The sequence below is a fragment of the Glycine max genome, chromosome 6 (genome assembly GCF_000004515.6).
Source record: "Glycine max cultivar Williams 82 chromosome 6, Glycine_max_v4.0, whole genome shotgun sequence".
Classification (NCBI taxonomy): domain Eukaryota; kingdom Viridiplantae; phylum Streptophyta; class Magnoliopsida; order Fabales; family Fabaceae; genus Glycine; species Glycine max.
Genome location: NC_038242.2, coordinates 42,212,700 through 42,225,013, shown reverse-complemented (window position 1 = coordinate 42,225,013; position 12,314 = coordinate 42,212,700).

The window sequence follows — 12,314 nt, the reverse complement described above, 5'->3', positions numbered from 1 at the left end:
ATGGACTGTTTTTACTTTTGATTTCGATTGTCTTACAGCAGATGATGATACCAGTAGTACACAATCATGGAAAACTTCTCTCACATAAATTAATGCCTCTGTGAAGGTATAAGTAAAAAACTTATGGCAGTTTTGAACCTCACTTTTATGTCAAAGTATGAATGTCCTTAGGAATCACATGCCAGTTCTGCTTAAAGCCATATTCTAATATTTTTTTCTATTGATAACTATTTCCTAGTGTTACTTATTATACATAATATCCTTATCTCGTCTTCATACAATTTCCAAGTAGTCTTTTGTTAAGGATTTCAATGGTAATAACATTATATATATTCATAAAGAGGAGTTCTCTCAAGAAACTCCAATTTCCAAGTAGTGTCTATTTTTACTTTCTCCTTTTAAAAGTATCTAATTTTTTTAACTTGAGAAATAGCATAATGCTTTTTGCCTCTGTGTGTGTAAACCTTACACTGGGTTGGACTGAATGAATACTTACAATATCTGCTAAGTAACTTTGCTTTGTGGCTTGTTCTTAAAATACCGGATATGATGTACCATGGAAGGCCTTTTTCCAAAATCCTGCTTACGTGTAGGCATATATGCTGAATTCTTTGGTAGTTGGGGTCACCATAACTGTCTATCATATGGCTTCACACATTTTTTAGGTACTGTGTCAGCATTTAATGCTTTATTTTAATTACCACATGATAGTTAATTATGTCATCATCATACATCTTGACTACATGATTTTTATTTTATTTTAAATATCTTTAATGTCTCATATTTGGTTAATTTGGGAAAGAATGTAAATACATATAAATAATTACTGATTTGGTTAATTTGTGTCAAATTTGTTAAAAAATAAACATGTTTAGTGTACCTAATTTTCCTTAAATTATAAAATATTTGAAAATTTCATATTTATTTCATAAAATTTAATTAATTTCATATTGTCACGTGTTTACTATTTGAACCTTATATCAACTCTGTGACGATGGTCGTCAATCGATTAGTTGCTCCCAAATAACGTATGTAGGATGTTGTTGCTCTAGTAATAAAGGTGGAAGAGAAACATCAAGGTTCATTGCGAAGATGAAGACAAAGGTCCACTCCAGAAGACACCTCTGATAAAATATTACACACCAGGCCAAATGAAAGACTTTGTAACGAGGAAACAAAATTTTCCCAGGGTTGAGTTCCTACATTGCATGAGTTGCAGGAAGGAGCACAAGCTACGTCTTAAGAGCAAACCAAACACTAAGAACTACCATGATGCATTGACCAACAAATCCTGGACATGTTATCCTTGGCCTTATCAAAAGTAAGATGCACCCAAATCACAACTGAAGCTATATGATATTCAAGTTCATGGATGATTGATATTATCTTGTGAACTTTATAGTTTAGGTTTCAGTTTTATATTTTTCAAGGTAGTTAACAACATCTACATACTTGGAACTCAAACTCAAGACCATTTGTAATTAACAACTTTACGTGAGAGGATCATCCACGCCCTTAGAGATTTAGAGATAAATGACTGAATTGATTAATGGTATGATATGATAGAATGATAAAGAGAAATCAAGGGTGTATGTACTATTTGAGTGTCTAAATATTGCGACTCTTGTATGTTAGCTTAGGGCCAACCCAAATTGTATATAGATTGATAAGGTGACTCACATTAGCTTATATGGCATATAGTAAACTTGAATAGTGTAAGAAGCCATATTCTAGTTGTGAGGTCACTCGAATATCAATTCTAATTAATAATGGGAGAATTTTCATTTTTCAGAATAACCTACAATAATGATGATGCGAGACCAAACACTACTAAAAAAATGATTTTAACATCGTCAATTTAACATTGGTTTTATGAAAACCGATGTTAACAAAAGGACTTTGTTAACATCAGTTTTTTAAAAACCGATCTTGTGTGTATCCCTTAACTTCATTTTTGACCAAAACTGAGGTCGGTTGACGTGCGTTAACAATGGTTAATAAAAAACCTAATGTTGTCAAATTTTCTAAAACACATAGTCTCTTGCCCTCTACCTGCCTCATTCTTCTCTCAATGTCATGAACCCTAATTAGGTAAGAATCTCTCCACATTTCATGATCAGGCTCACTTCGATACTCTGCCACCGAACCCAAAGTCACATAGTCACCGCCACAGGTCCTCCCACCCTAAAGCCTCACCGTCCCTTCCTCACCCTAACCCACAACATCCTGTACCAGCAACTCGCATACAAAGCCAACGCCTCCATCTACACGTGCTTCGTTTCCCCTTTAGTATGATGTAATTCTGAGTTTGAACTCAATGGGAATGAAGAAAATCTCAAGCTTCAATTAACAACCTCGATGGAGATGCAGTCACAATCTACAGAATCAAGGTAAGGATTGTCGTCACTTATATTTTCACCATACTACCAGTTAGTTGATGTCACCCCTGCAAGTCGGGAGACGGACGTCTCAGTTATGAACTTTGCAGGATTAGGCATCTTTGGGAGGTTTGATAACAGCCTGATAACATGTGACCCAATAGGCCAACAACAACCCTTATTTTGAAGCCATATTAACAACAACCCTTATTTTGAATCCATATTAGAATTCAGGTTTAGGTCTTACTCAACTCCTAAAAGCTAGTTTGATAGGTGAAAATTGCCCCCTTATACCACTAGTCTATGTGTTATTTCCTACACAATGCTATAATTATTTTGCAGTGTTACATAAATTAATCATCCTAGACGATCAGAAACAGCTGTAGGCATAAGCGTCAATCCACCTCCAAAACACAGTAGTATAAAAAGATAATATAAAAAAGAAAACTTTAAGTTGAGTACCATGTCAAGCTCAATATTATTCAAAGAGAACTAGTTCTGATTTGATCAAATGAAAGACCAAGATGGTACCATCTAGAAGTTCCCCAAAGAAAAAGAAAAAAAGTCACAGCTTTCTTAAACAGTAATAAAGAGGTCCAAAGTTTCTCCGCAACATCATATAGTTTTCATGTCTTCATGTAGGTGCCAAATGAGTCAATTAAGAAATGGCACTTTGCAGAGCCTAGTTAAGGTTTAGCATATAGCATAAAGTCTCTGCATTCTTGGCAATTGCAATCCTCAAAGCGGCACTTGATGCACCCTTCACAGTAACAAGTTGAGCAGCCTTGGCAAGTTGAAGAACGAGAACAGCCCCTGCTTGCTTTCAGACTTGATCTCATCATCATCGCATGTTATTCTGAAAAATTAAAATTTTCACATGATTAATTAGAATTGATATTTGAGCAGATCTCTCAACTAGAATATAGCTTTTTATATTGTTCAAGTTTACTGTATGCAATACAAGCTAGCGTGAGTCACTTTTCAATCTATATACGGTTTGGCTTGCCCCTTAGCTAACATACAAGAGTCCCAATATTTGGACACTCAAATTGTACATACACCTTGATTTCTCTTTATCATTCTTTCATATCATACCATTAATCACATCGGTCATTTATCTCTCCATCTCTGAGTCCATGGATGACATTCTGACACAAAGTTGTTCATAACAAGTGGTCTTAAATCTAAGTTATAGGTATGTTGATGTTGTTAATTACTTGGGAAAAGAACGTTGTTGCAATAATCAATTATCCTACCTTACTAAAGCTGGATTGTCTCTAGTTGAAGGAATTTGTGATTTTTAGTAAAATATCAATTATCGCTCATCCTTTTTGTCTCTCTATCTCTTATTGACACATCATGAGTCCCCAGTATCTTTTTCCAGCATATAATGTGTTTTGCAAGACTAAGTACCAACTACGCTCACAAGAAAATACTAATCATGCATGAACTTGAATATCATATAGCTTGAGTTGGGATTGAGCAACTTACTTTTGATAAGGCCAAAGAGAACAATTCCAGCATTTGTTGTTTGAAGCATCATGGTAGTTCTTAATGTCTGGTCTGCTCTTGAGATGGAACCTGCGCTCCTTCCCGCATCTCGTGCAACGTAGGAACTCATCCCTGTGAAAGTTTTGTTTCCTCATTGCAGAGTCTTTCCGGTTAGCCACATTTGCCTGGTGTGTGTAATACTTTATCAGAGGTGTCTTCCAGAGTGGAACTTTGTCGTCGTCTTCACAATGAATCCAGATGTTTCTCTTCCACCTTCCGCTCCCTTCCCTTAAAGCATGTTTCTCAAATGCTTCTAGAGTGACATTCACTGATTATTACAAACAAACATGTTTCCATCAACTTCAGTGTTCTCCCTCGTTACCACCAACAAATAATGCATAGGATCGAAATTATATTTATAATAATAATTTATATTGCAATAAAATATAATGAAAAGAAATAGTGATTCTGTCTCACAGATATTTTTTTTGATAAAATTAAATCTATATATCTGCTATTTATTTGTTTTTTCCAAATTACAAAAATAAGGCTCTAAAAAAGATCAACAGATTCTGCAGTTCCTGTTCCATTATTTTTTTATTGTACAATTATAACAATACAAAACAAAAATACTTGCTTGAAACATTAGAGATCAATTATACTATTGCAAAATAAAAAAAATTGAGAAATTGAAGTGGAAAACTTACCCAAGGGACACTCAGGGCAACACTCACAAGTGATGAAATATTGACCTTCGTTATTAATTTTTAGCCTCCCAACATAATCTCCATATTTTTTGTTTGTAGCGCCACAAAGAACCTCAATATAGTCCTCACCTCTCTTAAAATCTAGGATCATTTTGAGCTCTTCTTCATCAAATAATATTTTACCATCATCTCCAACCCTAAATTGCTTTCTTCGTTTTGATGGCCCTGTTTATTTGATCATGAACATATTTACAAGCCAAGAATTATGGTAAAAAATGAAACTAGCTAAAATATGTTCACTCCCATAATGGTGTAAAATTGTGAACTAGTTATGTGACAATATTATTACACAACAAAGAATGGAAAATCATCAAGTAGGCATAAAAACAATGCATGCTGATATACACATGATAGTAGGGGTAGAATGGCTTAAATGTGAAATTAATTTAATCATTGTGGAGAAAAACTTTTGAAAACTACAAATTATGACAGAAAAATCTTTGAAGAAATGTTGATATACACATGTAACCTTAAAAGACTAAATTGAGGATTTTCTTTTCAAAATGTTTCTTTATTTATTTATACCAGATACCTAAGTTGGATTTATCTCCATTGTTCTCTTTGAGTTACCATATGAAAACATAAAACACTTAAGGAAAATAATTGATTTAGGAAAAATCACACTAACCTTGAGAAATATTGTCGTCTTCTGTCTTTTTCTCATTTCCTTGACTTCTCTTCTGTTTAGGTGGATCACCTATAATCATATGAGGAAAGAAAGCCCTTAATTTTATTTTTCAATCCTTCTTAAATTAAGTAAATATAAAAAAATTGGTGCCCTAAGTTCATCACTGCACAATGAGATGCATGCAAATTGACTGTAGGTAGTCCAAATTCTTCTTCCGCCATTTGATTTAGGGATTTTGGTATGGACTGTTTTCTTCTCAAACAGGAATTTCACAATGAGAGAGAAATATGTAAAAGAGAGAAATATCGCTTGAATGCATAGAATTCAGCTACCTTTTGAAACCATATGTAAACATAAAACACTTAAGCAAATTAATTGATTTTAGAAAAATCACACTAACCTTGAGTAATATTCTCATCTTCTTTCTTTTTCTCATTTCCTTGACTTGTCTTCTGCTGGGGTGGATCACCTGCAGTCATATGGGGAAAGAAAATCCTTAATTTTATTTTTCAATCCTTCCAAAACTGCTGAATATAAATAAATAAAAATTGGAGCCCTAAGTTCATGACTGCACAAAGAGATGCATGCAAATTGACTATAGGTAGTCCAGATTCTTCTTCGACCATTTGATTTAGGGATTTTGGTATGGACTGTTTTCTTCTCAAATCTGAATCCCAAAAAAGCCAAAGAAGTAATAATTAAATACACTATTAATTTATTCATAGTTTAAAATATAATAAAATAAATGTTCTGTGATGATCATAAAAGAAAGTATATTAATAGTCATTTATTAAATGAAATTTGGAAGTAAGTGATAAATATTTTTCTATAAAATACAAATCACATTAATTTTTACGTTTTCATGATAAATTTATATTAAAGTGTAATAAAAAATAATAAATGTTTAAAACACAATTGACCAAGTGTATTGCACATTATTTGAACGTCATCCTAGCTACATATAATGAGATGTTGATCATAATAAATATTAAAATAATTGAGAATGTATTTTAGTAAAAGATAATTAGACGACGATCAAATACTTCTCTTAAAACTAGATGCTGAAAATAAAAAACTAGAAGTTATGTGTTCATTATGATAAAGGATTTGTCTCTTCATGACTAACTGTCTTCTTTTAAGAGATAATTTAAATAATTTTTTTATTATTTAATAATACTCATTAATCATATAAATGCTTAACTTCAACAAAAAAAAGTCACGTAACTCTTGTCATGACATTTACATGTCATCATGTAGTAGCAGGTAGGAAAAATATATTAAATTTTTATTATTGACTGATGGAGGGAGAAAATTCATACAATTATGATACTAGACGACCTAATTCACACAATTAGAACCTGTGGTACATAAATCGCATAGGTAAAATTAACTTAAAACTATTATAACTTACCCTGCATTCGTATCAAAGTTTATCAATTGGCCTAATAATAAAGATAATATAATTTAGACATAGTTCCTTAAGTGTTTTTGTATTGTTCTTGAATTAAAATTAAAGTTTTATCCTGATAATAATCTATGAAATAGTTTTTTTAATCAAAATTAATTAGAGTTTCATCTTCATAAAGATCATCATAAATTATCCACATAAGACTTTAGATTTCATGAAATTAAAGAACAACGCCAAAAGAATTCACATAATTATCATTAATTTATATTTTTGATATCATAATTTTCTCTTAAGAACAAAATATATTATTATCTCCACCAATATTATTACTTCAATAATTGTTGTTGTCATCAACATTACCATCATCATCACCACCGGTGACAATGATGGTGATGATGTTGGTGGTAGGTGACAATTTTTATTTATAAAAAATATGATATGAAAATTTTTAATTAATTGTAAAGATCTTAATAATTTGTTATTATCAGTAGTTTAGATATGCGTAGTTCTAAAGTACAAGTTGCACCTTAGTGGAGTGCAATCCTAAAAGATTACAATATATATATATATATATATATATATATATATATTAACTTTCTCCTTCATCTCCTTTTTCGAACCCATTTTTTTCATATGTTTGTCTTGCTTTTTACATATCACTTGGGGTAAATTAAATTACACTTGGACACTTTGAGATTGAAAATAGAGCAAAGAAGAGAGGTAAAATCATCTAATTATTCTCATGGAGAAGATGACAGGTATGAAGAGGATGGGGCAGGATGGAGGAATTAGAGGTATAGGGAGAGAAGAAGTCATAGAAGATATGGAGGTAGGCAAAGAGAGGAAGGGATTGATGGAGTAAAGGTGAAGATCCGTACTTTTAAAGGGACTCGTAATCCGAAAGTGTATCTTGAGTGGGAGATGAAGGTTGAGCTAGTCTTTGCTTGCTAGAACTACATTGAAGAGATAAAGTCTCAAGAGTCCACCATGGCAAGGTATTTGCATGGTCTCAATAGGGAGATCCAAGACATTGTAGAGTTGCACCACTATGCCTCTCTGAAGGATCTCATTCATCAAGCTATCAAGGTGGAACAACAAGTAAAGAGGAAGCAAACATACAAGAAGAATAGAGGATCTTCATTGAAATCTCATGAAAAGGTTCTTCCCTTGGTAAAAATAATTCTAACCCTACTCCCACTTCTTCAAAAGCGAGTTCCAATAAATGTTTTAAGTGTTTGGGAAAGGGTCATATTGTCTCCCAATGTCCTAACAAAAGAGAATGGTTGTGGTGGGTTATGGGTTATTACTAGTGCATCTTTTTCTGGCTCTTCTAGTTCTTCTACTGATAGTGAAGGTCAATGTGATGTACAACCCTTGAAAGGTTTTCTTTTATGGTTAGGAGGTTAATGGGGAGTGTGTGTAAGGATTGAGATGAAACACAAAGGGAGAACATTTTACATACTAGGTGTATGGTCATGGGGAAAATATGCTCTTTGATTATGGATGGGGGAAATTGCACTTATGTAGCTAGCCAAAGACTGATAGAAAACTTGCTTTGAAAACTTTCCCTCACCCTCGGCCTTACAAACTACAATGGTTGAGTGAGAATAGGGAGCTAGTTGTAGATATAAAAGTTTTGATATACTTTTCCATTGGAAAATATGTTGATGAGATACTGTTTGATGTAGTCCCTATGGAGGCTAGCAATCTCTTACGTGGAAGGCCTTGGCAGTATGATAAGGATGTTCTCCATAATGGTGTCACAAACAAATTTTCATTGGGACATAAAGGGAAAAAGGTTACCCTTACACCTATGTCTCCAAGTGAGGTTTGTGAGGATCAAATAAAAATGAGTGAAAAGAGAACAAGAGACTAAAGTGAAACTTTTAAACATAAGAAACCAAACTAAAACATAGATAAAGTATCTTATTACACAATTTTACTATTATTACTATTTGGCTCCTACGCATTATATGTTGGCTACCTTATACCATTATATTAGATCAAGACCAAATCATTAATTTCTCTAAGTAACAAGGGAGAACACTGAAGTAGAGAGAGACATAAGGATAGTGAAAGAGGGAGATAGAAAATTGGGTTATTTTCCTTCACTGTGCTCTTTGTTTTCCCATAGGAGCTACTTTCTTTCAGTTCTGCAAATCTAGGACCAAAGGAAAATTGGGATATTCAGTTATTTTCCTTAACTGCAGAAATCATATGAAACCAAACGATATAAAAAGGGTCTCAAAGCAGCTGATGTAATTTTGAAAAACTTTCCCGACCATGGAGGTATACTTTATTATTTTCTAACTCATTTTAAGTTGTGGAATTTTGGTTATAGAACCCACGGTACTGTAGTAGTGTTGCCCACATTAGCTAACAATTTTAATGTTTATTTTCAGTGCATATAAGACTTTGGAAACCAAGAGTGAGGGGAAATTTGGTCACAGTACACCGCGGTGGATTGAAGTGAAGGTTAGTCGTACATTTTGATTTTGGATACAATTGATTTCCATTTGGAAAACATGTTAATTGTAACGTTGAATGATTTTTTCCATTCAATGTAGAGTCACGTTCAAAGCGGAACCTATGAGTGTGGCTATTATGTCATGCACTGATGTGGAACATAATCGTCGGGCAGTTGAAGACTAATTGGACGCTGGAAAATTTTGTCTTCATTTTTTGTCTTCAATTTTTAGCACTACGTAACTAATTACTTGTATTTTATATTGTGTAGTGGTTCAATGATGGCACGCCGCTAGACATCAACATCATGACAACATTACGAAAAAAATGGGCAGAATATTTTGTAAAACTTAGAAGCATCCAATGTACAAAGCTGTAGTTAACATGCAAACAACCGCTTTCGTGTTTGTCATGTATTTGATTAAGTGTTAGAAACAATTTACCTGCTGTAATGACTTTTATGTGTCAATAACAATAGATATTTGTTAAAAACATGTTGATTTCCACCTCTAGTCTGCACATGTATTCTGTTTTATACTATTTCCATGAAATTTTATTGTTGTGTATTTCTTTTCTCTCTTCAATTTTACTTGGGGCCACTGCTAAAGTGAATGAAACTGCTAAGAGTTTTGGTGATGAAAAGCAAAACCCTTCAGGTGAGGATGATGTTGCTGCAGATGGAAACAAGGAAAATCCTACTAATGAAGCTGAACAAAAAGAGCCTGAGAATAAGGTGATTGTTCTTTGTTTATTTCTAGTGTTCTGATTTTGTCTGGTTCTGAAAATGTTAACATTATCAGTAGTCAAGCAGAAGATTTTTTATTTGTCACTTATAACTGGCTCATTATGAAATTGTAATTGTGCATATGATCATAGATGTAAAGTCACTTACATTTACAGGAATATTCTGGAGTATTGTTGAATCAATGATAATCCGGTAAAGTTTAGCTTGACCTTTCTGCTATGAGTTCTCACTCATTGCTTTGGATCTTTATTTTTTATTGTTTTGTACTACTTTTATGTTGTGCACTTTTGAAATTTAACCGTGAATTTGAGAACTCTTGTGATTATTCCATCGTTAGTCACAGAAGAAATTCTCAATTGGCTTAATTTCCATTTCCATCATTAAAATTTGAGGATTTTCCTTCTCAATATTGGGTGTATTTATACTTCTTGCATTTCTTAACATGCCTTTTATTTCTATTGTTGTATGTAGAATTTCTTAGTTAATGCTTTTAGTTTGTTTAAATTTGATAGCTTAATTAATACCATTTTGGATAAGTTGTTTTATGTTTTTTTTATCAAAATTTTAACTACCAAAAACAATATAGTGGTGCTTGGTCTGTGTTAAGATTTTGGAGTTGAAAGTGGCAGGCGGAGAGAGAAAGAGGGGTCAATGAGTGTATTTTCCCAAGAAGACATAAAAAAAGTGCCATTGCTGTGCCTTTTGTTGCTGTTGCTGCTGCCTTCTTGTGTCCTTTCTAAACTCAACTTTGACCCGACCAAAGGGTGCAGGAACAACCAACCAAGAACCCTCCCTCACAGCTTCGGCGCTCTTAATTCATTCATTAATCTCTTTCTCTGCAAAAGAGACCCTTTTGCTTCTTTTCAGGTAAGAACTCTTTCTTCTGTTGCATTCCCAATCTCTCTCTCTCTCTCTCCCTCCCAAAAGATCCTTCTCTTTTTTTTGTTGTTGATTATTTATGGAGGGTGGATTTTGGCTCAGGAGATCTCTGAGTTTGGTGTTGCATATTTAGATCGAGATGCGAAGATATTCTCCTTTTTTTCTTCACTTTTTGTATAGTTTTTTAACAGTAGATTTTTTTGGGTACCATTTTCGACTATATTCTCTTTCTGCTGTAAACTTTGATGATAAGGTGGTTGTACCCTGCATGCTCTTGCTTTACATGGTACTTCAACTGCTAAGCTTTCATGCTTCGTGTAGAGAGAATCAGCATTCAAAGCATCAAATAATTACCCACAAAAGTAAAATAGAAAAAAAACGGACCATTCTTGCCCCTATAAATGAATTGATAACTTAATGATTCATTGATTCTGCTCCATGCCCGAAATTGTAATTCTTTTTTAACACTCATGGGCATCTTAATTATCCTTAACTTCACTCTTTGTATCTGATAATGGGGTTTATCCATTTGATAAAATTCAAGTAGTTGTAGGTTTGTAACCAAAAAATAATAATAATAAATAAATCCAAGTTGTAGGTGATCATCACATCGTTTCCCATATGCAGGGAGTAGAATATTCCAATGTCTGTTAAATGTAGCATTTTGGTTGAATAACTTGCTCAGAATAATCATAAATGCAGATCTGAGGTGTGGGCCGGGAATTGTTCTGGCTAAAGCGTCAATTCATAGTTTGTTTCAAGATACTCTTGCTATCCAGCTGTGCCCTTGAGTCTTTCTTATTTATTTATTTATTCTGTGGATTGATAATCTATTATTTGCATATATTATTGCAAGTTGCATGAAGTATTAGCTTGTGGTTGACTTGAGATATTCCTTTGAGGTGGGAGAGCCTACTTGTGTTTGTTTGCTCTGCTCATGTCTTCTTGTTAGGTGAACTCAAGTCCATAGAGGGTGTGTTTTTGAGTAAACACCTTAATTAAGCAATGGATTCAATAAGCTCTTGTCAAATGAGCATTTGTTTATAAGCTTGATTGTGAAGACTAGTATAATTAGTTAAAAAGAACTTATGTCGTTAATTAGTTAAAACTAATTTAAAAAGAACATAATTTGTTAAGTTTTACCAGGAAGTTTATTGAACTAATAAATAGAGTTTTTATAGAAATGTCATAATAAGCTACTTCCACAAGTCTAAATAAGCTACGATAAATGCTGCATAATGCAAGTATGCAATAAAGGAGAGTATTGAAAATTGAAACAACGGTTTCTGGTGGAGCTTGATCAATGCATCTTCTTTGTAACAGATAACATGGGCTTAGTCTGCAGCTGAAGTCATCGTTTTCGTGAAGCTGATGCTGAAGAAAATGCTCAGGTCTTTTGTCCTTTATAAATTTGGCACTTATTAAATTAGAAATAATACTGTTAAATAAGCTTTAATTTGATGAATGTGGCGTGCATTTGCAGGATGCAGAAATTGAAAGAAGAATCAAGTTAGTCTGTAAGGCTAAGTGAACCTTCAGAAACTTTTATTAC